Below are 25599 nucleotides of genomic sequence, written 5' to 3'. Positions count from 1 at the left end.
TCCATCCAAAGCACAAGGTAAATCTGCAGATAAATCCCAGGCTGGAGATTACCACTACTAAAAACAGCTTGAAATATTGCTGCTGCTTTGATATCTGTATCACTGAAGATATGATACCGTGACCTTCTCTGGACTGAAAGGCCACAGGAGAGCTCTGATCTCTTCTCCATTGTATGTAGCAAATCCAGAGCTTGTCACCTGCACTGCGTGAGGCTAACCCCCAACACAGTCATGTAGAAGCCCCGGAGCACAGGGGGCTTCATTCTTTGGGCTATGTTGATTAGTTATAGCTGGTCAGTCCCTAAGATGCCACACTCGTACTTGTGTCACATAAGGTATAATCATACTCATCAGATTTATGGCAATAGCGGTGACAAGAGAAAAAGAGCACACTCAGTGGTGTTAGTGGGGGTTAGGTGGCTTGCTCACTGGACCGCATCACACCCGCGGAGTGCAGGAGCTGCGTGTGGCCAGTTGGAGCAGGCATCAGCTTCGCGAGGACCATTAGTGGTCATGTCTGGTGCCTGACATGAGGGACAAAGCTATACTGCTGGGAACCCATACGGGCCTACCAGCCACCAATTCAGTTGAGGTTACTCCTCCCCATTGACACCACTGAGTGCGCTCTACATTCGATAAGGGGAAGGGGGGTAAGTGTTAAGTGAAGGCCCCCGCTGCTTGACTTCTCAAGCAACTGAAAAATACATATATCTGTTATCAGGCAGTCCTTACATGTGCCGAATAACTGGGACTCTGTTGTATATAGTCCCCTTGACCCTTCCTCTTGGTATGCTGGTTTTGTCCAGGTGTTTTTGCTTCCTGCCACATCCTCCAAATCTCTTATAGGCATTTAACCCTTTGCCGACTGCTCCACGCTGATTGGCCTGTACGCGACAGCAGCACCAGGACCACTCCACGCCAATTGGCGTGAAGTCCTGGGGCGGGGTTTTACAGGAGATTGCGAGCGTCGATGCATACGCATCCGCTCCGTCATCAGTCTCCCAGCGGCTGTCGCCCCCAGGAGACTGTTAGATGACGAAACCGCCGTCTATTTACTGTGTACAGCGCTGCGATCTATGACAGCGCTGTACTGGGGACAGCCGTGTGACACCGCTGTCCACCTGGGAGACAGGAGAGCGATCGGCTCTCATAGGCTGATCATCGGCTGGCAGGGGGAGGGAGGGAGGGCACTGTATTAAAGTAAATAAATGGATACATTTATTAAAAAATAAAACAAATAAGTATTTGTAAAAAAAAACAAACAAAAAAACAACATCCCTGCACTGATTAAAGCCCACCAACAGAAATCTCTGTTGGTGGGCAGAAAAGGAGGGGGATCACTTGTGTGCTGAGTTGTGTGGCCTTGCAGCGAAGCCATAAAGCTGCAGTGGCCTAATTAGCAAAAAATGGCCTGGTCACTAGGGGGGGTTTATGACCGCGGTCCTTAAGTGGTTAATCTAGCTGGCCCTCATACTGTATATGTACATCTGCAGTAAGGGCAGTTGGCCTTTATGATCTTTAGGACTCGTATGTCATATGTTTTTGCAATGAATATGGGATATTATATTGGGGTTTATGTTTACTGACAATTCTGGCTTGATAGCATATATGGTTTCTGTTTACTGATTATGCTTAGCGAAAAATTGGTAGTTGCTCAGTCAGGCTGATAACCTGCGTATGAGGAGCTTACAAGGCTGGGCAACACACAGAGCAGAATATAAAAGGGGCCTGGGTTCAAAACTCACAGTTAGCCAGCGGCCAACACAACATCCCAAAATAATCGAGATTGTTGGTGCCACATATCCAACGAGCATGTGGGTTAAGCCCATCTGTCGGCGCCAAGGCCAATCTCCTACAGGAGTCCCTACATTACCGGTGAATACATCCCTATCCTACACATACACTGAGCCTATCCACAATTGGATGCATGTCAGATATAGGATAAAAAGCTTAAGCCTATGTGTAGGATGCGGATACAGCCACTGCTAGCTTAGGGAGTCGGGACCCCTCTGCGAGATTGGCCTTGATCCTGGCAGAGGGGCTTAACCCACATGCCTGTTGGATATGAGGCACCAACAGTCTCATTTATTTTGGGATGTTGTGATAGCCGCTGGGTATCTGTGAAATTTTGAGCCCATGTCCCTTTAAAGCAAATCTGAAGCAAAAATAAATTTATGAGATAAAGAATTGTATGTGTAGTAAATAATAAAATATGATAATGTATATATACAGCAGACATTGTGTTACTGTACATAAGATCAGATTCAATGACCAATACTTGGAGATCAACTGGAGATAAAAAGGGTTAATTTAAGTGCATGGATCGATTACATTGAAACCATAGATAATCAGCAGCGTATAACCAGTGCTGGGGAGAAATAGGAGAGAAAAAGTTAGTAAAGTAGTAGAGGTGGGGTACAGTCATGGGGTTCAGCAAGAAACAGATGGCATTATGGAACAGAAAATGATTAATGGAACAATTAGATATGAGGGTTGCTCAACCAGCGACCCCAAATGCGGGGGAACTTGGCAGGATGCTCCCTATGTTTATAAACCAATTGTTTGTATGGATGGGTGGCTTTTACTTTTGATTTCCGATCCAAAAGAGTGGGGAATGTAAAGGACATCCAGCGGAAAGCTACACTAGGCCTGAACAATAATCCGAGTTTAAGCCAAAATCGCTATCACCAAGATCCCCATTTTGGAATAATCAAAGTGGTGATTATCGCAATGACTTCATTTCAGTATGGGGGAAGTTTGAAGACGCAGCTTCAATCTTTCCCCCCACTCCCCCCCCCCTCCCCCCAGTCCCGGCGGTTGAGGCCCACAGCATCGGACATACCCTCCGCACTAATCCAGTGCTGTCTGTCCTCTATTGCCGTTTGCCAGCTCTTATGCACGGCATACTTCCGGGTTCCGTATGTCACATGACCTACAGGAACTATGCCATGCATTAGAGCCTGCAGGAGGCGAAGTGAATAGATGGGCCTCGCTGGACCCGTGCTGGAAGGTATGTACAGCACTGCTGCAGCTTGGGGAACAGAGGGGGCACAGAGTGAGACCCAGAGGGGGCACAAAGAGAAACAGAGAGGCACAGAGGGGGAACAAAGCTTGATTTGAAGGAAAACGTAAATCAAATTGAAATCGCTCAATTCAATGTTTTCCTAAAATCATTCAGGCCTAAGCTACACATTGCTTAGCAGCAAAAGAAGTTTCTATTGAGCCTATATGATCCTGTAGAAAATCCACAATTTGTTTCCAAAATTTGACTATAAGAGGGCACAGCCCGCACGTGCAAAAAAGGATTCCGCAATGTACATGTAAGGCTTGGTGGTGTATTCTCCACAGTCAGCATGCAACGCATGAGCTGACGTGGAGGAGGTACACACACTAGCACAAGGAAACAGGCTATCCCTAGTATAGTGGAGGGGAGGACTGACTCCAGAAGGAGATTGTGGCGCACAGAGCCAGTGCAGATCCGACAGCCACAAACAATACTTTCGCTATAACGTCTCAGCGCAAAGTAGCGCTGAGCGCATAAACCAGAACTGAGGAGATCAGAACAGGTAGTCAGAATGAACGCTTGCTTAATTAGCCACTACTTAGTGGCAGCAAGCGTCCACAATAAAACAGACTGGAATGAGGCAGCCAATGCGTTGCGGCGATGGCGTGCCTCACAAAGACAGGACAGGATAGTCAGGAAATAGCAGGATCAAGATAGATGAATGTAACACAGATAAATATAAAATAAGTATGATTTCCTAGCGTATTACAATTACAGCTATCAATGAAACTATTTGTAACGTCTGACTAACATATGTATATATCGGCAATGAACCGATATATGACATAAGCAGGAACACTGACTTAGGACTGGAACGATACAGGGAACAGGACTCAGAAGGATTCGCTATCTCTTCGCAGAGATGAACGCAATCCACAAACGGTAACAGGACAGGATTCAGAAGGATTCGTTATCTCCTCGCAGAGATGAACGCAATCCACAAACAGGACCAGGAACAGGATAACTATCTCAGCACGGGTGATCAACGTGCTAGAACTGACTAGCTGAACACAGGATATAAACAGTTCGTGTACGTATATATCAGCGTCACTGATGTATCAACGTAACACGAATACAAGGAAAATAATAAACGTGCTGGTATGCATATATATGGGCAATGAGCCAATATATGATGCAAAACCAGCAAAGTATCTTTAGAACAAGAAACACGATCGGGGGCTGAAGCGACAGCAAGACAGGCTTAAACTGAAGCTATGAAAACCCGAGGAGTCCTGCAGGAAGCAGATCTTTATACTGAGGTCATCCAATGGGAGCAGACATGCAGATTCCCACACAGGTGAATGGTAATCAGTCACAAGCTGACAGCAGGGAAAGGCAGACAAAGCTATGCAGCTTGCATGGAAAGAGATCAGAACTGCCTGAGCTGCAGCACTACTACTTCCAGCAATATCTGCTGCAGCAGCGATCATGACAGTACAATTGGGACAGCTGGTCGAAGCAGAGGGTGAGTAAGTGTGTTTTTGAAACTGCAACTGTGACAGTATGATGCAGTGTTGTAAATAATGCTATACGGTATATCTGAAAATAAAAGTATGAGACTAATTTCTTTGTTACTAATGTTTTCTATTCATTATCCGTACTACACATACAATTCATTATATAATTTATTTATTTTTTGCGCTTCCAGTTTGGTTTACATTTTGCTCACTGATTATGCTGCCAAAAATCTATTCTATTCTGTAGGTATGACAAAGCAGTGTTGCAAAACACTTGATAAAAAAAGGAACCTTATGAAAAGAGGCAAAGAAGGTGCAGTGGTATTGAGTGCAAAGCCCAGGGGGTGTTAGGCAAACATATAGCACAGCGGATGGTCTGCTAACAGGAAGAGCAGCACTTCCAGGCACAGGATCAAATCAGGCCTTCTGTTGAATCTCTTGTAGAAAAATAAACGGCCTGCACTCTTGTTATTTACCCGTGTGCACATTGTTTAGAGCTGGTTCCTGTTGTGAGGAACCGCTAGCTGGACAGTGTTGCTTTAGCAGGAGTAAATGGCCGAGCCTCCTGGCAGGAGCTGGTTGTGTTTATTTGGCTTTCCTAGGGATGTGCATGAATACAAACCAGCGGCGGGAGGAAGAGGCGATGAACAGAGATGTATTTAGACGCAGTGCCGCTGTGTGGATTTTACAGTACATTAATGCATAGTAAGTCAGTAAGTGTGTCCCCTGTGTGCTTAGCCCAGCGTCATCCTTTTTCATCCTTACGTACAATGAGTGGCCATAAAAATTAGAGACGCCCACGAGTTGGTCCACATTTAGCTCTGATCACATCCAGTATTCTCTTTGGCTTGGATTTAACAAGATGCTGATACTCTTGCTGAGGAATGTTGGCCCATGTGGACATATTGGCAGCTCTAAAGGCTCATACACACTAGGTATGGCCGTTGCCGCAACCACGTGGCACGTGCGTGTTGCGGCGACGGTTCGCCCGTGTGTATGACGCGCGCGCCCCGAACCGTCGCCCGTCGGAGCTGTCGCCAGGCGATTGACATGTTCAATCGCCGGCTACAGCCGTCGCCGCAACCTCGCCGGAACTGTCGCTAGTCCCGCATGTGTATGCGGGCTAGCGACAGCTACCCACACACGGCACACGGAGCTTCCGGCGGGGGGGAGGAACCTCGGCGACAGGGCCGGCTTTAGGGGGGGGCGAGAGGGGGCAGAGCCCCCTCAAACAGACTCGTTGCCCCCTCAAATCAGAGCGGCTCTCGCTCTGCCGCTGCGGCTGCTTCCTGGTCCTGCGTGGAGCGCAGAGCGGTCATGTGATCAGTCACATGACCGCTTCTTCCTCGTACGGCTCTCCGAGACGAGTCTCTGCTGTGACTCAGGCAGTGGCGACATTAAGAGCCGCCCCGCATAGAGGAGGAGTCGACTCTCTCAGAGAAAGAGGAATTCTCCTCCTCTGAGAGAGTCGACTCCTCCTCTATGCAGGGCGGCCTCTTAAGGTCCCGCTCCCGCCACTGTGCCTGCGTCAGAGCTGAGACTCCTCTCGGAGAGAGCAGAGTCAGCAGCACTCGGCAAACTTTTTCAGCCAGCATATTTGTCCGCCCGCCTTCTGCTACCCGCCGCCATCTGCCACTTGCCTCTCCAGACACTGGCTGTGGCTGCGCAGTGTGCTGTGCCAATTGCATTGGCATTTGGCAAATTAATCGATCAGAGTGCTGCAGGTCTGGTGTGCTGTGCCAGTTCAGCCAGTGACCAGTCCAATAGTCAGCCTGGCTGGCAAATCAGATAATTGCTTCATTTAAGGCTGTCAGTCAGTGTCACTGCCAGAGTGCACTGCAGCCTTTCTGGCAAATCAATAGTTCAGAGTGCCTCATTTATTTTGTGTGCGTTCTTTGCCATCTGCTGCCACCTCAGGCCTTCTGCACAGCACTGTAATTGTGCTAAAAATAAAAAACACGCAGCATATTAGCATTTGAAGAAAATTATTTCTGTGTTACACCTGAGAACATTTTTTTCAATAATCTGCAGTGCGTGGCAGAACTGTATTTGTGGTTAAAAAAACACGCAATATCAGTATATTAGCATTTGACGAAAAATATTTCTGTGTTACACCTGAGAACATTTTTTTGATAATCTGCAGTGCGCAGAACTGTATTTGTGGTAAAAAACACCACGCAATATCAGTATATTAGCATTTGACGAAAAATATTTCTGTGTTACACCTGAGAACATTTTTTTGATAATCTGCAGTGCGCAGAACTGTATTTGTGGTAAAAAACACCACGCAATATCAGTATATTAGCATTTGACGAAAAATATTTCTGGGTTACACCTGAGAACATTTTTTTGATAATCTGCAGTGCGCAGAACTGTATTTGTGGTAAACACCACGCAATATCAGTATATTAGCATTTGACGAAAAATATTTCTGTGTTACACCTGAGAACATTTTTTTGATAATCTGCAGTGCGCAGAACTGTATTTGTGGTAAAAAACACCACGCAATATCAGTATATTAGCATTTGACGAAAAATATTTCTGTGTTACACCTGAGAACATTTTTTTGATAATCTGCAGTGCGCAGAACTGTATTTGTGGTAAAAAACACCACGCAATATCAGTATATTAGCATTTGACGAAAAATATTTCTGTGTTACACCTGAGAACATTTTTTTGATAATCTGCAGTGCGCAGAACTGTATTTGTGGTAAACACCACGCAATATCAGTATATTAGCATTTGACGAAAAATATTTCTGTGTTACACCTGAGAACATTTTTTTGATAATCTGCAGTGCGCAGAACTGTATTTGTGGTAAAAAACACCACGCAATATCAGTATATTAGCATTTGACGAAAAATATTTCTGTGTTACACCTGAGAACATTTTTTCGATAATCTGCAGTGCGCAGAACTGTATTTGTGGTAAAAAACACCACGCAATATCAGTATATTAGCATTTGACGAAAAATATTTCTGTGTTACACCTGAGAACATTTTTTTGATAATCTGCAGTGCGCAGAACTGTATTTGTGGTAAAAAACACCACGCAATATCAGTATATTAGCATTTGAGGAAAAATATTTCTGTGTTTACACCTGAGAACATTTTTTTGATAATCTGCAGTGCGCAGAACTGTATTTGTGGTAAAAAACACCACGCAATATCAGTATATTAGCATTTGACGAAAAATATTTCTGTGTTACACCTGAGAACATTTTTTTGATAATCTGCAGTGCGCAGAACTGTATTTGTGGTAAAAAACACCACGCAATATCAGTATATTAGCATTTGACGAAAAATATTTCTGTGTTTACACCTGAGAACATTTTTTTGATAATCTGCAGTGCGCAGAACTGTATTTGTGGTAAAAAACACCACGCAATATCAGTATATTAGCATTTGACGAAAAATATTTCTGTGTTACACCTGAGAACATTTTTTTGATAATCTGCAGTGCGCAGAACTGTATTTGTGGTAAACACCACGCAATATCAGTATATTAGCATTTGACGAAAAATATTTCTGTGTTACACCTGAGAACATTTTTTTGATAATCTGCAGTGCGCAGAACTGTATTTGTGGTAAAAAAAAACACGCAATATCAGTATATTAGCATTTGACGAAAAATATTTCTGGGTTACACCTGAGAACATTTTTTCAATAAGTCAGCTTAATTTCCATTTCAGCTTTCAGCAACTCACAAAGAGAAAGTTACTTCGGCAATGCATCCATTTTTCAGAGCTTATAAAAAGAGTAGTACTGCTGCTACCTGTACTACTAATAACAATAGTAGCAATGATACCGCTGCTAGTAGAACAGGGACAGTCACAGCAATTACTACTACTACTTCAGTATCAGCAAGCACTGCTTCTTCTGATCCTCCCTCCACATGTGCTGTACCAAAGCAGCCTGCTCAGTTTCAGATAATGGCCACACCCATTGACTTAAATATCAATGCACCATCTCAGCCAGTACTGGTTAGCTACCCAAAGCGTGCATTTGGTACAACATTAAGATCATTCAATCCTGTCTGGTACCGCACACGCCCATGGCTGGAATACTCTGTTGAGCGAGATGCCTGCTTTTGTTTCCCCTGTAGGAAATATGGCAGCGTTGTTAATGAGAGGGATGTTGTTTTTACTTTAACTGGTTTTAACAACTGGAAAACAGCCCTTGATCGAGACAAGGGGCTACAGAGGCACGTGTCCAGCCGTAATCATGTGCATGCGTCAAGTGTATGGACTCAGCACAAAAGTAGAGAGGCCACAGGGGGAACTGTTGACTCCATGTTGGTTGGCAAAACACTAATTGAAAAAAATCATTACTATGTTAAGAGTGTGGCCAGTGCTGTTAAGTTTCTCTGTGTGAATGAATTGGGGCTCCGTGGGACTGTAGAAACCTTGCGGCTGGATGAAGCAGGTAATGATGACATTGCTTCAGGTCTCTTTTTGAAATTAATGGAGTATACCTTAGAGAAGAACGAGAAGCTAGCAAGCATTGCTAAGAGTATCCCAAAGAATGCAAAATATACATCTAAGGATATCCAAAATGAAATTATTCAAACACTGGCAGACATGGTGCTCAAAGAGGTCAGAAAAAAATATGAAAATGCTGATTCTGCAGGGTTCTGCCTCAAAAGTGATGGGACCAGGGACAGGTGCAATGTGGAAAATTTGTCTGTGATGATTCGATTTGTCAGCAATTCTATGCCAGAGGAGCATCTTATTGGGTTGCTTGACATGCATCAACTTGATGCAGAGTACATCACCGCTGAGATATTAACACACCTTTCTGATGCTGGCTACAGTGCTGACAAAATACTTAACCAATGTTATGATGGGGCGTCTGTGATGAGTGGGGTAAAAGGGGGTGTACAAGCTCTGCTCCAAAATAAGTTATCTAGATATGTTCCTTATATCCACTGCTATAACCACCAACTGCACCTAGTAGTTGTGCATGCCATGCAGAGTGAACCATGTGCAAAAAGATTTTTTGACCTTTCTAGTTCACTGTACAAGTTTTTCCAGCACCACCATGTGTCTGAAAAATATGATGCACCTCATCTTAGAAGGCTGCTTGAAATACGATGGACAAGCCACTATGAGGTGACAAGGTGCATTGTTGAAAATCGAGACCATATTCTCAGTATCCTATCTGAGATGACAGAGGATGATGATGCTGCAGTTGACCTGTGTACTGAGGCATCGGGTCTGCTATGTCAAATTAGGAGGCATCACTTCTTTGAGACTGGAGAGTTTCTAGTGCAGGTGCTGGGTGTCTTGAAACCAGCAAATGCAATTCTACAGTCTCAGTCTGTGGATATGTGCAGTGCTTCTGAGGTTGTTTGTGCAGCACTGGAGTCCCTAAAAAACATTCGTAATCGTAAAGATGAGCATTGGGCAGCGTTACCTGAGGCGGCTGCTGGAGATGATTCACATCTTCCAAAGAGAAGGAGAACAATGAGCAAACACCTCAGTCAAAGTGTTGTGCTCTCAACTGTGGGCCATACAGATTCTGATAATCCTACCCTTAATCCCCATCAGTCTCTGAAAAGATCTCTGCTCAACATCCTTGACAGGGCCATTTCTGAAATGGAGACACGATTTTCACAGAGGAATGTTGACCTGATGAAAGCCATATCTTGTCTTGCACCCAAATCTAGTTCATTTTTAGATTCAACTCAGTTGCAGCCTCTAGCTATGCTGGCTGGCACAGTGGCAGACAACAATGCAAATCTGAAAAAATGAAATCCTTGTGGCAAAACAGATGTTGCTCAAAAAAATTCCGAATGAAGCAGACCTGTCATCTGTGTGTAAATACTGCAAGAGTACAAAGAAGCTTTCCCTGAATTACATAAATTGTATGTAACAGCCCTGGTAATTGGAGTATCTTCAGCAGCCTGTGAGAGTTCCTTCTCCACATTGTCAAGGGTTCTAACCCCCTATCGTCGCACCATGTCACACAAAAGAAAGCAGCATTTGGTGATCTTGGCCCATGAAAAGTCCATAACAAATAACTTGGACATGGATGAATTTGTGAAACTTTTTGCAAAGCGAAATAGGAGACTTTTGTTGTAGATTGGATTGGAGAGAAACCACCACTTGATCCACTTTAACCACTTTATCCACCGCTACAGTATCCACAGTCCTGGCCAAAAGTTTTGAGACTGTCAAAAATATTAGTTTTCACAAAGTTTGCTGCTAAACTGCTTTTAGATCTTTGTTTCAGTTGTTCATGTGATGTACTGAAATATAATTAAAAGCACTTCATATGTTGCAAAGGCATTTAATGACAATTACATGAGATTTATGCAAAGACTCAGTATTTGCAGCGTTGGCCCTTCTTTTTCAGGACCTCTGCAATTCGACTGGGCATGCTCTCAATCAACTTCTGGGCCAAACCGGACTGATAGCAATCCATTCTTTCATAATCACTTCTTTGAGTTTCTCAGAATTAGTTGGTTTTTGTTTGTCCACCCACCTCTTGAGGAATGACCACAAGTTCTCAATGGGATTCAGATCTGGGTAGTTTTCAGGCCATGGACCCAACATTTCAAAGTTTTGGTCCCCGAGCCACTTAGTTATCACTTTTGCCTTATGACACGGTGCTCTATGCTGGAAAATGCATTGTTCTTCACCAAACTGTTGTTGGATTGTTGGAAGAAATTGCTGTTGGAGGGTTTTTTGGTACCATTCTTTAATCATGGCTGTGTTTTTTGGCAAAATTGTGAGTGAGCCCACTCCCTTGGATGAGAAGCAACCCCACACCTGAATGGTCTCAGGAGGCTTTACTGTTGTCATGACAGAGGACTGATGGTAACGCTCACCTTTTCTTCTCCTGACAGGCCTTTTTCCAGATGCCCCAAACAATCGGAAAGGGGCTTAATTGGAGAACATGACTTTGCCCCAGTCCTCAGCAGTCCATTCACCATACTTTCTGCAGAAGATCAATCTGTCCCTGATGTTTTTTTGGGAGAGAAGTTGCTTCTTTGCTGCCCTTCTTGACACTAGGCCATCTTCCAAAAGTCTTCGCCTCACTGTGTGTGCAGATACGCTCACACCTGCCTGCTGCCATTCCTGAGCAACCTCTGCACTGGTTGCACTCCGATCCCGCAGCTGAATCCTCTTTAGGAGACGATCCTGGTGCTTGCTGGACTTTCTTGGACGCCCTGAAGCCTTCTTAACAGGAATTGCACCTCTCTCCTTGAAGTTCTTGATCCTATAAATTGTTGATTTAGGTACAATCTTAGAAGCCAAAATATCCTTGCCTGTGAAGCCATTTTTATGTAACGCAATGATGGCTGCATGCATTTCTTTGCTGGTCACCATGGTTAACAATGGAAGATCAATGATTTCAAGCATCACCCTCCGTTTAACATGTCAAGTCTGCCATTCTAACCTCTAAACACTCTTTATAACATTCAGGAGTATATGCAAATTGCTATTATAAAAATGTAGGCACCAACTTTTCTAGTTTCCAATATTTTTGACAGTCTCAAAACTTTGGCCAGGACTGTATGTCCTCTGTAACTTCACCTAACCCACAAGGACGTACATATAGGTTGTAAGGAATTCAGTGTCTGTCAGGCAGCGGAATGCCGGGATCCGGGGTGCAGCCCCTGCTTCCGGGTCTCAGCGTGCTGCTGATGTCAGTGGAACGCAGGAGGTTTCTAAAAGCACATTGGATAGGCGGAAGACGCGCTCTCAGTACGCGCTCCGCAGATGTAAGCAGTGACACTGTGGTACTTGCTGACGGAGTGTGTCAGCTGGTAACAGCTCTGCAATTGGTTGTTTTCGATTCTACTTTCTGTTGATTGTTTAGTCCTGTTATTTAATCTCGGTGATCGCCCCCAGTTATCGCCCATGATAGCATTAGCTTTGGCTTGTTGCTGGGTAACGCTCACCATTGTATTGATTCCTGTTGCCGACCCTTCCCTTGTACCTTGACTACGCTTAGCTTGCCGCCTGGACTGACTTTTGCCTGATTAACGGATCTGCCTTAACGCTGCCTGGACTGACTTTGGCTTAGAGTGTCCAGAGCTAACGTGTGAAATCTCCTTAGCTCTGGACACTCTAAGCTTCACTAACCTGGAACACCTGTCTAGAGTCTCTACAAACAACTTGATCTATTCATCTGGAAAGCCTCAACCTCTAAGACCTCAGATGACTGTCATTACATATATACATATACAGTATGTAATCTGACAGCATTTCACCAAAAATACATGTAATCTGGCAGAGGTTCCTTGCAAGACAATTCTGGGCACAGTGGTAATATATGTATATGTAATGACAGTCATTGAAGGTTTGTCCAAACTTTTGGTCTGTGCTGTAAATTTTTGGGGGATACACTACAGCAGAGCTCAAACTTCCCCGGCAGACCTTTAACACCACTGTAAGGTCATGACATGTATATTTGGCCCCACCCATGACCACGCCCACGGTCTGTTGCATGACCACGCCCATTTTTCGGCGCGCCGCGCATAGCGCGGCGCAGGGTTTTTTCATGCCCCCTGCAAATTTCTGTCTGCCCCCTCATACATGCCTGTCTAGAGCCGGCCCTGCTCGGCGACAGCTTCCGCCGCATCGCTAATCCCTCTGCTGCAGTGTGGATGCAGAGGGACTTGGCGACGAGCTGTCGCCGAACTGTTGATGAACTGTCGCGCACACGCTCCCGTGTGCAGCGACAGCTACAATTGTCCCCCCGTGAGTACTTAGCTTAAGTTGGGTCAGATTGGATGGTGGCGTTTCCAAGCTTTGAAGTGATCTTTCGACTTTGTCCCACAAATGCGCAATAGGATTGTGGTCAGTGGACTGAGCTGGCCATGGAAGCAGGTTAAACTCTGATTGATGTTCCTCAAACCAATTGGAGACCGATTAGCAAGGGCCCACAGCAGGCATATTTTCCTATTTTCTGTGATACCAAAGGCACTCTTGATGGTCTCCTGCTGCTAATTGCCAAAGCCCATCCTTTGCAGAGTCCATCTTGTTCTGCGTTGGGATATGTTTTGTGGTGCACCTGCATTTAATTAAGCTGTAAATTGTTGTGTTTTTGCCCTTCAGTTGCAGCGGACTATGCATGCTACTCGCCTTTCATCTCTCTCATTCACCAGCCTTTTTCCACCAGAATAGTCCTTATTGCTTGAAGTTTTTTTTTTTTCGCAATTGGCACTTTCTAAACACCCGAGATACTGTTGGATGAAAAAATCTTAAGAGTCGAATTTCAGAGATGCTAGCACCAGCTCTTCTTGCACCAACAATCACTTAAATCTTTGGTCTTACCAATTTTGACATCAACTTCCATGATAACTATATCGTCCGAAGCTTAGCCTTCCTTATATAAGCACCTCTGCGTTGCTACAACACTGTTGGACTTGCTATCAAATACGGGGTGACTCTAAGCTGTTTGGCCACTCGGTGTATACAGTATATGTGCTTTGTACAGACTTTGATTATAAACCCTTTTCTTATTAAGGTACCATTATATAAATAATTTTTCTTTTATGACCCCAGCACACTGCACTGGTCCCACAGTTGGCACATTCACTTTTGCGGGTTGCCGTTGTGGTTCATCGAGTTTGTTTGTGGTAACGCAAGCTGAGCCATCTGTTACTGGACATTGTAGGTGTTGCGAGTAAATGGGGATGGGGTTAAGATGCATTGTGATGTCACCAGTTTTAAAATCTATTGCGAATTGCAGCATACACATCTCAACGGATTCAGAGTGGACTTACCGTTAAGTTGATCATACACTTAATGATATTTGTCATTGATATCTGGCCAATACGATCATTTGATCAAATTCGCTTGAAATCTATGCCAGAAACGATTCCTGTTCAGCCAATTTCCGGCAAAAATCGGTTGATTAGGTTGATCCCGCAGGATGGAACATTTTGTTTGATCGGCAGTGGATCGGGAATGTGATGCTAGTAGCATTCAATTTGACAACCAATGAAGCTACTCTCACCTGTCTGCAGTACAGTTTCGGGTCTGTTCTTTCCCCACTGGCTGCTTCTTCCTGTCCTCACTTCCATGGTCCCGGGATGTTCAGGGCCGTCTTCAGGGCATCACAGGAGGGCTGCTGTATGGGGCCCAAGCAGGGGCGGACTGACAACTCATGGGGCCCCCGGGCAATAGGAGATTATGGGGCCCCCATACCAGTGTTTCCCACCTTTCACGTTATATTTTTACAGACTAAGATATAATCATTTATTGACAACAGTAAATATGTTATATTGAGATATTGTACACCGACAAAAATCCCAAAAATGGGTGTGGTCACGCAACAGAATGTGGGCGTGGTCATGGGTGGGGCAAAATATACATGACCTTAGCAGTGGTGTAAAAGGTCTGCCGGGGAAGTCTGAACTCTGCCATAGTGTTTCCCCCCAAAATACATGTAATCTGACAGCATTTCACCAAAAATCCATGCAATTTGGCAGAGGTTCCTCCAAAATACAGATAATATGGCAGTCATTCCCCCAAAATAGACGTTATCTGGCAGCAGCGGTTCCCCCAAATACACATAATTTGGCAGCGGATCACCAAAAATACATGTAGCAGCAGTGGTTCCCCCAAAATACACAGAATCTGGAAGCAGCAGTTCCCCTATTATACACAATCTGGCAGCGGTTCCCCAAAAATACACATAATCTGGCAGCTGTTTCTCAAAATACACTTAATCTGGCAGCAGCAGTTCCCCAAAAATAGTTAATCTGGCAGCAGTTCCCCCAAAATAAGTGCCCCCAGTATAGGTAACCAGGTCAAAAGGTATCCCCAGTGGAAGTATCCAGGTCTATAGGTTTTCCCAGTGCAGGTATCCAGGTCTATAGGTGTCCCCAGTATAGGTAGCCTAATCTACAGGTGTCCCCAGAATAGATAACCAGGTCTATAGATGTCCCCATTTAAGATAGCCAGGTCTATAGGTGTCTCCTGTATAGATAGCCAGGTTTTTAGGTGTCCCCAGTATATGTAGCCAGGTGTATAGGTGTCCCCAGTATAGCCAGGTCTATAGGTGCCCCCAGTATATGCAGCCAGGTGTATAGGTGCCCCCAGTATATGCAGCCAGGTGTATAGGTGCCCCCAGTATATGCAGTCAGATGTATAGGTCTCCCCAGTATAGCCAGGTGTATAGGTCTCCCCAGTATAGCCAGATGTATAGGTCTCCCCAGTATATGCAGCCAGGTGTATAGGTGTCCCCAGTATAGCCAGGTTTATAGGTGCCCCCAGTATATTTAGCTAGGTCTATAAGTGCCCCCAGTATATGTAGTCAGGTGTATAAGTGCCCCCAGTATATGCAGCCAGGTGTATAGGTCTCCCCAGTATATGCAGCCAGGTGTATAGGTCTCCCCAGTATAGCCAGGTCTGTAAGTGCCCCCAGTATATGCAGCCATGTGTATAGGTCTCCCCAGTATATGCAGCAGGTGTATAGGTCTCCCCAGTATAGCCAGGTCTGTAAGTGCCCCCAGTATATGTAGCCAGGTGTATAGGTCTCCCCAGTATAGCCAGGTGTATAGGTCTCCCCAGTATATGCAGCCAGGTGTATAGGTGTCCCCAGTATACCCAGGTTTATAGGTGCCCCCAGTATATGTAGCTAGGTCTATAAGTGCCCCCAGTATATGTAGTCAGGTGTATAAGTGCCCCCAGTATATGCAGCCAGGTGTATAGGTCTCCCCAGTATATGCAGCCAGGTGTATAGGTCTCCCCAGTATAGCCAGGTCTATAGGTGCCCTCAGTATATGTAGCTAGGTCTATAAGTGCCCCCAGTATAAGCAGCCAGGCTTGTAGGTGTCTCCAGGAGGGGAGACAGCCAGTGAAGGAGGGCAATGGGCATAGCAGCGGAGAAGGGGGGAAGTTCAACCCCCTTCTCTCACCTTGGGGCCCCCCTTCCTGGCTCTCCCCTCCGTAATCTGTAATGTGTCGGACAGCTGGAAGCGGCTGACAGCAGGCGGAGACTTACCGCTGTTCAGCCACCGGAGGCATCGCTGATCTGTGTGCAGCTAGTCTGGGCTTCTCAAGCCCACACTAGCTGCACACAGATCAGCGATCCCTCCGGTGGCTGAACAGCGTCTCCGCCCGCTGTCAGCCGCTTCCAGCTGTCCGACACATTACAGATTACTGAGGGGAGAGCCAGGAAGGGGGGCCCCAAGGTGAGAGAAGGGGGGGGGAACTTCCCCCCTTCTCCGCTGCTATGACTATTGCCCTCCTACACTGGCTGTCTCCCCTCCTGCTCAGGGTTCTCTGGCGGGTGGCGGGCCCCCCCCCTGACCACGGGCCCTCGGTCCGTGCCCGAGTGCCCTAATGGTCAGTCCGCCCCTGGGCCCAAGTGAATTTGGGGCCTGGCGAACAGTGCCATACGTGGGCTGACCATTAATGCGGGCATTTGTGTAACGTAATGCAGAGGCCAAATACTGGGGGGTCCAGTGGTCACTTAAGGTACGTTCCATGCTGCCTCTAGTGCAGCCTTTCTCAACCTTTCTACCATGGAGGAACCCTGCAAATAACTTTTGGATCTCAAGGAACCCCTGCAAACAATTTTTTGGTCTCGAGGAACCCCTGCATTTATTTTGCAGGAGGCATGGTCTTTAAAAGTATGTGTGACTGTTTATTTTGGCTGTTTTTCACTACCCCCATTACACTGCCACTCATTATACTGTCTCCTGATGCCCCAATTTAGTGCTTCTTGTTACAGTACTACCTATTATAGTGTGCTCTATTATACTTCCCCCACGATGGGGGAAAATGCCAAGGAACCCCTGCAGAGTACTCAAGGAACCCTGGTTGAGAAAGCCTGCTCTAGTGTCTGCCCTCTTCATTATGTCACATGTGTGGAACTCAGCAGTGAAGACGGAGCAGCTAGCAGGGAAAGCAGAGAATGGAAACAGGCGGCGGACGGGGAGAACCGCCGGGAGGAGGGGGCAGTGGACTGGGACCTGGCAGGCACACACAGATTTTTAAAAACTTCTTGCTAAAATCGGTTGAAAATCTGTGTGTGGTGTGGAGGGAATCAAGCAGGTCAGATAATGATCTCTGATCAGATAATGATCAGTGAGGAATCTATCTGCTGCTGGCCATATCGACCAGTGTATGGCCACCTTAAAGACAGGTGATGGAATTTAAAGCTTTATTTTCCTGCTAAGGACCACACCTACTCCTACAACCTCTATGTTGATCTTCTCAGAGAAATGCCAGTGGTCCAGAGGAAGTATCCAAATTCGCTGTAATGTTTTCTGAACATTATTGCAATAAATGGAAACCACCAGAATTTTAGAACAGCATTCAATTAGTTAAACACATGACTTACAAGTTACCTGCAGAGAAAGCTGGACGTATCTGAACTGGAGATAATGTTATCTTGTGTTTATATTCCTCACTCGATACACTTAAGTAAATACTTCTCTGTAAGTGCAGACACTCCTGAACACAGTCAGACACTCAGAAAGCATTTCTGCTCCAAAATTCAAGCTGAATAAACCAGTTATGAATAAACTGCAATGGCAGCTCTCAGAGCAAAAAAAAATGTACTTTGGGAACTTGTAATTTCTAAATGAATAATAATACTTATGCACAAAAGCAAATATAATAACCGTATGGCATATACAAAGTAGGAAAACATATTTTTATAGAATATTATGTCAGGGTTTTATACCACTTTAAAGAAAATTATTTTAAATTGCCGCTAAACTGAGAGTGTGGTTTCCATGGTAATAGTAATGTGTTATGTGCAGTGCTGTGACATATGTCACACAGCACAAACCTCACCATTCAGTGACCCCTGGGATCCCCGCTCTGCCGTTCCGTAATCTTTGTTCAGTGAAGATGAAGTGCCAGTTTTTCCCCACTCAAGAAGCCCTGTTCATCTCTATGATCTCCCCTCTCTGCTGTTACACAGTAACTCAGTTTGTTCCTAAAATTGGCGCTGACCCAGAAGTCTTTGCGAGGTCAGCCAACATTCACAAATTAAAATTGCGGCGGAACGGAAGAACTGAGAGGACCAATAAAGCAGCGAGGGAAAACAGGAGTAAGTAAGTAATGCTGTAATTTTTTCTTTTAACAGGTTAATTTTTACAGTCCAGGAGTACTTTAAATTGACTATGCATTAAAAGTTCTAGGGAAAAAAATGCTTTAAAAAAATTAAAATTAAAGTGTCTGCCTCGCCGATACACAGATTCTGTAACAATCGACAATGTGGCGGCTGCGGAGGTACGGAGTGTGGCCACACAGCCGCCTTTGTTCCCTGTTCCCTGTCCTCATCCGTTCCGTCGGCGTCTAGCACGCCGGGAACGTTATTGGCATCTGCTCATAGGGTCGCGGTCGCGCGCGGTGACAGGACCTTTATGCTGGGAGAAGGCGCGTTAGCTGACTTGCCGGTTGGCTGACGTCAGAGGTGACTCTCGCCGCTCAGATTGGCTGTTCCGAGATGGGCGCGGCTGAGAGTCTTCCTCTGCTTCTTAAAAAACTTTGTTCACCATTCGCTAACTGTCTTCTGTCGTGAATACTTTGTGTTAGCGCTCAGACCTTAGACTAGTTCCCAGGTGTTGAAACCAAGGACTTCACACCAGACTAGGAATTGTGATATTGTTATTGATTACCTGTGTATGATTCTGGCTATACACTGACCTCGCATTTGCTTACTGATTCTGTACTTCTGCCTATCTGATCCTTGTTGCTGAACTTCTGCCTGCTTACCTACTATTCTCTTGCCTATCGCTTTGCACTGATATTACCTCTCTGTTGCCGAACCTTGCCTGTCTGACCACTCCTCTCACCAGTGGGCCCTTGCCACTGGTGAGGTGCTATATACCCACCAGCTCCTCTGGCGAGGTGACACTTGTTTCTGATGGTACCTTTCCAGCTCCTCTGGTAAGGTTTTGTTAAACTATACAGTTACCATGTCAGATAGTACTTTACCAGCTCCTCTGGTAAAGTCTTGTTAACTAATACAGTCTTTCACTGATAGTACTTTACCAGCTCCTCTGGTAAAGTCTTGTTGTTAACTGATACAGTCTTATCACTGATAGTACTTTGCCAGCTCCTCTGGTAAAGGTCTATTGTTTATTTTGTGTTGTTAGACTCTCCAGCTCTAGTGTTGGGCGAACACCTAGATGTTCGGCTTCGCGACGTTCGCCGAACATCGCCGCGATGTTCGGGTGTTCGTGCCGAACTCCGAACATAATGGAAGTCAATGGGGACCCGAACTTTCATGCTTTGTAAAGCTTCCTTACATGCTACATACCCCAAATTAGCAGAATATGTGCACCTTGGGAGTGGGTACAAGAGGAAAAAAAATATTTGAAAAAGAGCTTATAGTTTTTGAGAAAATTGATTGTAAAGTTTCAAAGGAAAAACTGTCTTTTAAATGTGGAAAATGTCATGTTTCTTTGCACAGGTAACATGCTTTTTTTCGCCATGCAGTCATAAATGTAATACAGAGAAGAGGTTCCAGGAAAAGGGACCGGTAACGCTAACCCAGCACCAGCAGCAGCAGACGTGATGGAACAGGAGGAGGCGCAGGAGGAGAAGGCCACGCTTTGTGAGACACAACAACCCAGGCCTTGCATGAGGACAAGAAGCGTGCGGATAGCATGCTTTGTACCACCATGCAGTCATAAATGTAATAAAGATAAGTGGTTCAATAAACAGGGACCACGCGGCAACGCTAACCCAGCAGCAGCAGACGTGATGGAACAGGAGGAGGCGCAGGAGGAGAAGGCCACGCTTTGTGAGACACAACAACCCAGGCCTTGCATGAGGACAAGAAGCGTGCGGATAGCATGCTTTGTACCGCCATGCAGTCATAAATGTAATAAAGATAAGTGGTTCAATAAACAGGGACCACGCGGCAATGCTAACCCAGCAGCAGCAGACGTGATGGAACAGGAGGAGGCGCAGGAGGAGAAGGCCACGCTTTGTGAGACACAACAACCCAGGCCTTGCATGAGGACAAGAAGCGTGCGGATAGCATGCTTTGTACCGCCATGCAGTCATAAATGTAATAAAGATAAGTGGTTCAATAAACAGGGACCACGCGGCAACGCTAACCCAGCAGCAGCAGACGTGATGGAACAGGAGGAGGCGCAGGAGGAGAAGGCCACGCTTTGTGAGACACAACAACCCAGGCCTTGCATGAGGACAAAAAGCGTGCGGATATAGCAGCAATGCTTTTTGCCGCCATGTAGTCATAAATGTAATACAGATGAGAGGTTCAATAAACAGGGACCGGAAACGCTACACCATCCCAGATGTTCATTGGTCATGTTACTTGTTTGGGGTCCTGGAGTGTTGCATAGTCATTTCCAATCCAGGATTGATTCATTTTAATTTGAGTCAGACGGTCTGCATTTTCTGTGGAGAGGCGGATACGCCGATCTGTGACGATGCCTCCGGCAGCACTGAAACAGCGTTCCGACATAACGCTGGCTGCCGGGAAAGCCAGCACCTCTATTGCGTACATTGCCAGTTCGTGCCAGGTGTCTAGCTTCGATACCCAATAGTTGAAGGGTGCAGATGGATTGTTCGACACAGCTACGTCATCTGACATGTAGTCCTTGACCATCCTCTCCAGGCGATCGGTGTTGGAGGTGGATCTGCACGCTTGCTGTTCAGTGGGCTGCTGCTGCATGGGTGTCAGAAAATGTTCCCACTCCAAGGACACTGCCGATACCATTCCCTTTTGGGCACTAGTTGCGGCTTGCGTTGTTTGCTGCCCTCCTGGTCGTCCTGGGTTTGCGGAAGTCAGTCTGTCGGCGTACAACTGGCTAGAGGAGGGGGAGGATGTCAATCTCCTCTCTAAAGTCTCCACAAGGGCCTGCTGGTATTCTTCCATTTTGACCTGTCTGACTCTTTCTTCAAGCAGTTTTGGAACATTGTGTTTGTACCGTGGATCCAGAAGGGTATAAACCCAGTAATTGGTGTTGTCCAAAATGCGCACAATGCGTGGGTCACGTTCAATGCAGTCTAGCATGAATTGAGCCATGTGTGCCAGAGTCCTACCAGAATCCTCATCATCCTCTTGTGAGCGTTGTGATAGTTGTTGTGATGCATCATAGTCGTCACCTTCCTCCTAGTCTGCTTCTGCTGACCATTCGCGCTGAATTGTGGAAGTCCAACGTGCACCGCTCTGGCCCTCGTCAGTGGTGGCATGAAATTCCTGCTCCAACTCCAGCTGTTCCTCCTCCTCTTCTTCGTCATAGCTGCTGGGGCCAGCGTTCCCTGAGGCGGATGGCCTGATGTTGGTACCATCACGCTGATCGTTTTCTCCTTCAGATTCCCCCAGTTGCATCATGACAGCTGTTTCCTTGATTTTCAACATTGACCTCTTCAGTAAACACAGCAGTGGTATGGTAATGCTGACTGAAGAGTTGTCACTGCTCACAAGCAACGTGGATTGCTCAAAATTTTGGAGGACTTGGCAGAGGTCCAACATGTTGGCCCAATCGGATCCACAGAAGCTTGGCAGCTGTCCGGATGCGCCTCGGTACTGCACCGTCATGTACTGGACCACTGCACTCTTCTGCTCACAAAAGCGGGCTAGCATGTGCAGCGTAGAATTCCAGCGCGTAGGGACATCACACAGCAAGCGATGGTGGGGGAGATTGAAGCGCTCCTGCATCTTGGCGAGTGCCCCCGAAGCAGTACTGGAATTTCTACAATGTTTGGCCACTCGACGCACCTTCAACAGAAGATCGGCCACGCCTGGGTATGTCCTCAGGAACCGCTGAACTACTAGGTTCATCACGTGCGCCAGGCAAGGGATGTGTGTCAGCTTAGCCAACCTTAAATCGCGAATGAGATTACTCCCATTATCACACACAACCATGCCCGGTTTCAGGTCCAGCGGTGCCAGCCACAACTCCGTCTGTTCCTTTATTCCCTTCCAAATTTCCTCCCCTGTGTGCTGCTTATCCCCAAGGCAGATCAGCTTCAGCAACGCTTGCTGACGCATGCCAACAGCTGTGCTGCACTGCTTCCACGATCCTACTGCTGCTGGGTTAGCGTTTCCGGATGAGGTACAGCTTTGAGATGCGTTGGAGGAGAAGGAGTCAGAGAGGTAGGTGCTGCTGTTGTTATCCAGTGGGAGGGACGGCGGTGCAGCTGTTTGTGGCGTGGGCAACACCCGCGCCGTAGCAGGTGAGGAATCGCTGCCAGGCTCCACAAGGTTCACCCAGTGCGCGGTAAGGGAGATGTATCGACCCTGGCCGAACGCACTCGTCCAGGTGTCAGTGGTGAGGTGAACCTTGCAGGCAACGGCATTCTTCAAGCTTCGGGTTATTTTGCTGACCACGTGCTCATGCAACTCAGGCACTGCAGAGCGTGCAAAGTGGTAGCGGCTGGGAACCACGTAACGTGGGATGGCCACTGACATCATGCCCTTGAAGCTGTTTGTCTCCACCACTCGATATGGCAGCATTTCGCAGGCCAGAAGCTTGGCTATGCTGGCTGTTACTGCCACGGCCCGGGGGTCATTTGCTGGCAATTTCCTCTTGCGCTCAAATATCTCCGACACAGACAACTGAACCGTAGCGCTGCACACTGAAGGGCTGTTGGTTGTTGTGTTTGAAGAAGACTGGGAGACCTCAAGAGCACTACTCCGGAAAGTGACAGTGTCAGCGTCGTCTGATGTTTGTGAATGTTGTGAACCATGCAATGGCTGGGCTACCGCTGCTGCTGAGGCGGGTCTGGTGGTGAGTCTGTTGAACCCAAGGGAGGCAGTGTTGCTGGTACCCTGTCCTGCCGAGTTTGCCCACAGAGTGGGATGTTTGGATAGCATGTGGCGGCTCATGCTGGTGGTGGAGAGGTTGTTAATACTTTTCCCCCTGCTCAGGCGGGTCTTGCACACCTTGCAAATCGCCATGGTAACATCCTCAGTGCAGTCTTCAAAGAAAGCCCAGACTTTGGAGCACCTGCCTTGCTGGCGATTTCTGTTTGCTCCTCTTTTGCCTCTCACTTGAACTTCCACGCTTGTGGTGCCTGAAATTGCGCGCCGCCTACCTTGTGGCACAAGGCGAACTCGTGCAGCAGTGGGTTCTTCAACAGACTCATCTGTGCTGCTGCTACGACGGCGATGTTCTCGTTCACAAACAAAATCTGGGTCTCTGTCCACATTGTCCATACCCTCCTCTTCCATCTCCTCAAACTCGTCATATGTCATTGTGGGGGGCCGCCGCCGTGGAGTAGAGCTCCCCAGAACAACCTCTGCGCAGCTCACTCCAACGTCGTCTTCCAGATCTTGTCGGCCGACCTCCTGCAATTGCAACCCCTCCTGCCCAACTTGCTCTGGGATTTGGGTTTCCGAGTCCTCCTCGGACTCGCCTTGTATTTCAGTGCGCGGTGCATTTCCCACAGTTAATGGTTGTGAATCCGGGCACAACATTTCTGGCTGTTCCTCCATTGACCTTTGAAAGGTGGAAGTTTGTTGGGCTGGGAATAGCTCCTGCGAATACCCCATTGTGTCCTGAGGTAATTCATCGGACTGGTTATCTGGCAGTTGTGTGCGTGGTGTCGCTGCCAGTTGTGTCAGCTTTGTGCCCACTGGCTCCTTGTAACTGGCTGAGGACTCGGACCTCGTGAGTGATGTGCTGGTGCTGCTTAACCCACTGCTGGACGCTTGAGAGGTCATCCAAGTAATTATCTGGTCCTGTTCTTTTGGATTTGTGAGGGTTGTTGTCCTGGACAACATGGGCGGTATTGAGTGGGTTTTCTTGGGTGCTCCCCTGTGGCCTGTACGTGAACCGTCAGGGGAAACACCTTTTCCCTTGCCCCTCCCTCTTTCACCGGATTTCTTCCTCATTTCACTTATCCTTACAGTACACGCTGACTGGCAGCAGTACAGTGGCAGTACAGAAATGCTATACAGTACCACTATTCCCAGCAGCGACACAGAGCACAATGCTATACAGTGGCGGGTGAGCGGTGTACTACTATTCCCAGAAGACACAGAGTGGCAGTAAACAGAATGCTATATAGTGTGGCTGAGCGAGGTACACAGAGTGGCAGTAAACAGAATGCTATATAGTGTGGCTGAGCGAGCCGTGTACTACTATTCCCAGCAGACACAGAACAGTAAACAGAATGCTATATAGTGTGGCTGAGCGGTGTACCACTATTCCCAGCAGCGACACAGAGCACAATGCTATACAGTGGCGGGTGAGCGGTGTACCACTATTCCCAGCAGCGACACAGAGCACAATGCTATACAGTGGCGGGTGAGCGGTGTACCACTATTCCCAGCAGCAACACAGAGCACAATGCTATACAGTGGCGGGTGAGCGGTGTACTACTATTCCCAGCAGACACAGAGTGGCAGTAAACAGAATGCTATATAGTGTGGCTGAGCGAGCGGTGTACTACTATTCCCAGCAGACACAGAACAGTAAACAGAATGCTATATAGTGTGGCTGAGCGAGGTACACAGAGTGGCAGTAAACAGAATGCTATATAGTGTGGCTGAGCGAGCCGTGTACTACTATTCCCAGCAGACACAGAACAGTAAACAGAATGCTATATAGTGTGGCTGAGCGAGGTACACAGAGTGGCAGTAAACAGAATGCTATATAGTGTGGCTGAGCGAGCGGTGTACTACTATTCCCAGCAGACACAGAACAGTAAACAGAATGCTATATAGTGTGGCTGAGCGAGCGGTGTACTACTATTCCCAGCAGACACAGAACAGTAAACAGAATGCTATATAGTGTGGCTGAGCGAGGTACACAGAGTGGCAGTAAACAGAATGCTATATAGTGTGGCTGAGCGAGCGGTGTACTACTATTCCCAGCAGACACAGAACAGTAAACAGAATGCTATATAGTGTGGCTGAGCGAGGTACACAGAGTGGCAGTAAACAGAATGCTGAGCGAGCGGTGTACTACTATTCCCAGCAGCGACACAATGACTGGGGGGACCCTGGCTAGCGTGGCTGGAGCGCGAACTACCCTGCCTGCCTACCCAAAGCTAAACCCACAGACAAATGGCGGAAATATGACGTGGTTCGGGTATTTATTTACCCGAACCACGTGACAGTTCGGCCAATCAGAGCGCGTTCGGGTCCGAACCACGTGACCCGTTCGGCCAATCAC

The 25599-nt window shown here is 46.8% G+C and overlaps 1 protein-coding gene across 9 annotated transcripts in view; it reads left to right on the top strand.

Moving 5' to 3' along the window:
- ATP8A2 (ATPase phospholipid transporting 8A2) overlaps nucleotides 1-25599 on the top strand; it is a 970290-nt gene that overhangs the window by 469374 nt on the left and 475317 nt on the right. The window lies entirely within an intron of this gene.

This window comes from Hyperolius riggenbachi, chromosome 2 (genome assembly GCF_040937935.1).
Source record: "Hyperolius riggenbachi isolate aHypRig1 chromosome 2, aHypRig1.pri, whole genome shotgun sequence".
Lineage (NCBI taxonomy): Eukaryota > Metazoa > Chordata > Amphibia > Anura > Hyperoliidae > Hyperolius > Hyperolius riggenbachi.
Note: the sequence above shows the minus strand (reverse complement) of the source record. Positions and strands in the feature narration are given on the sequence as shown.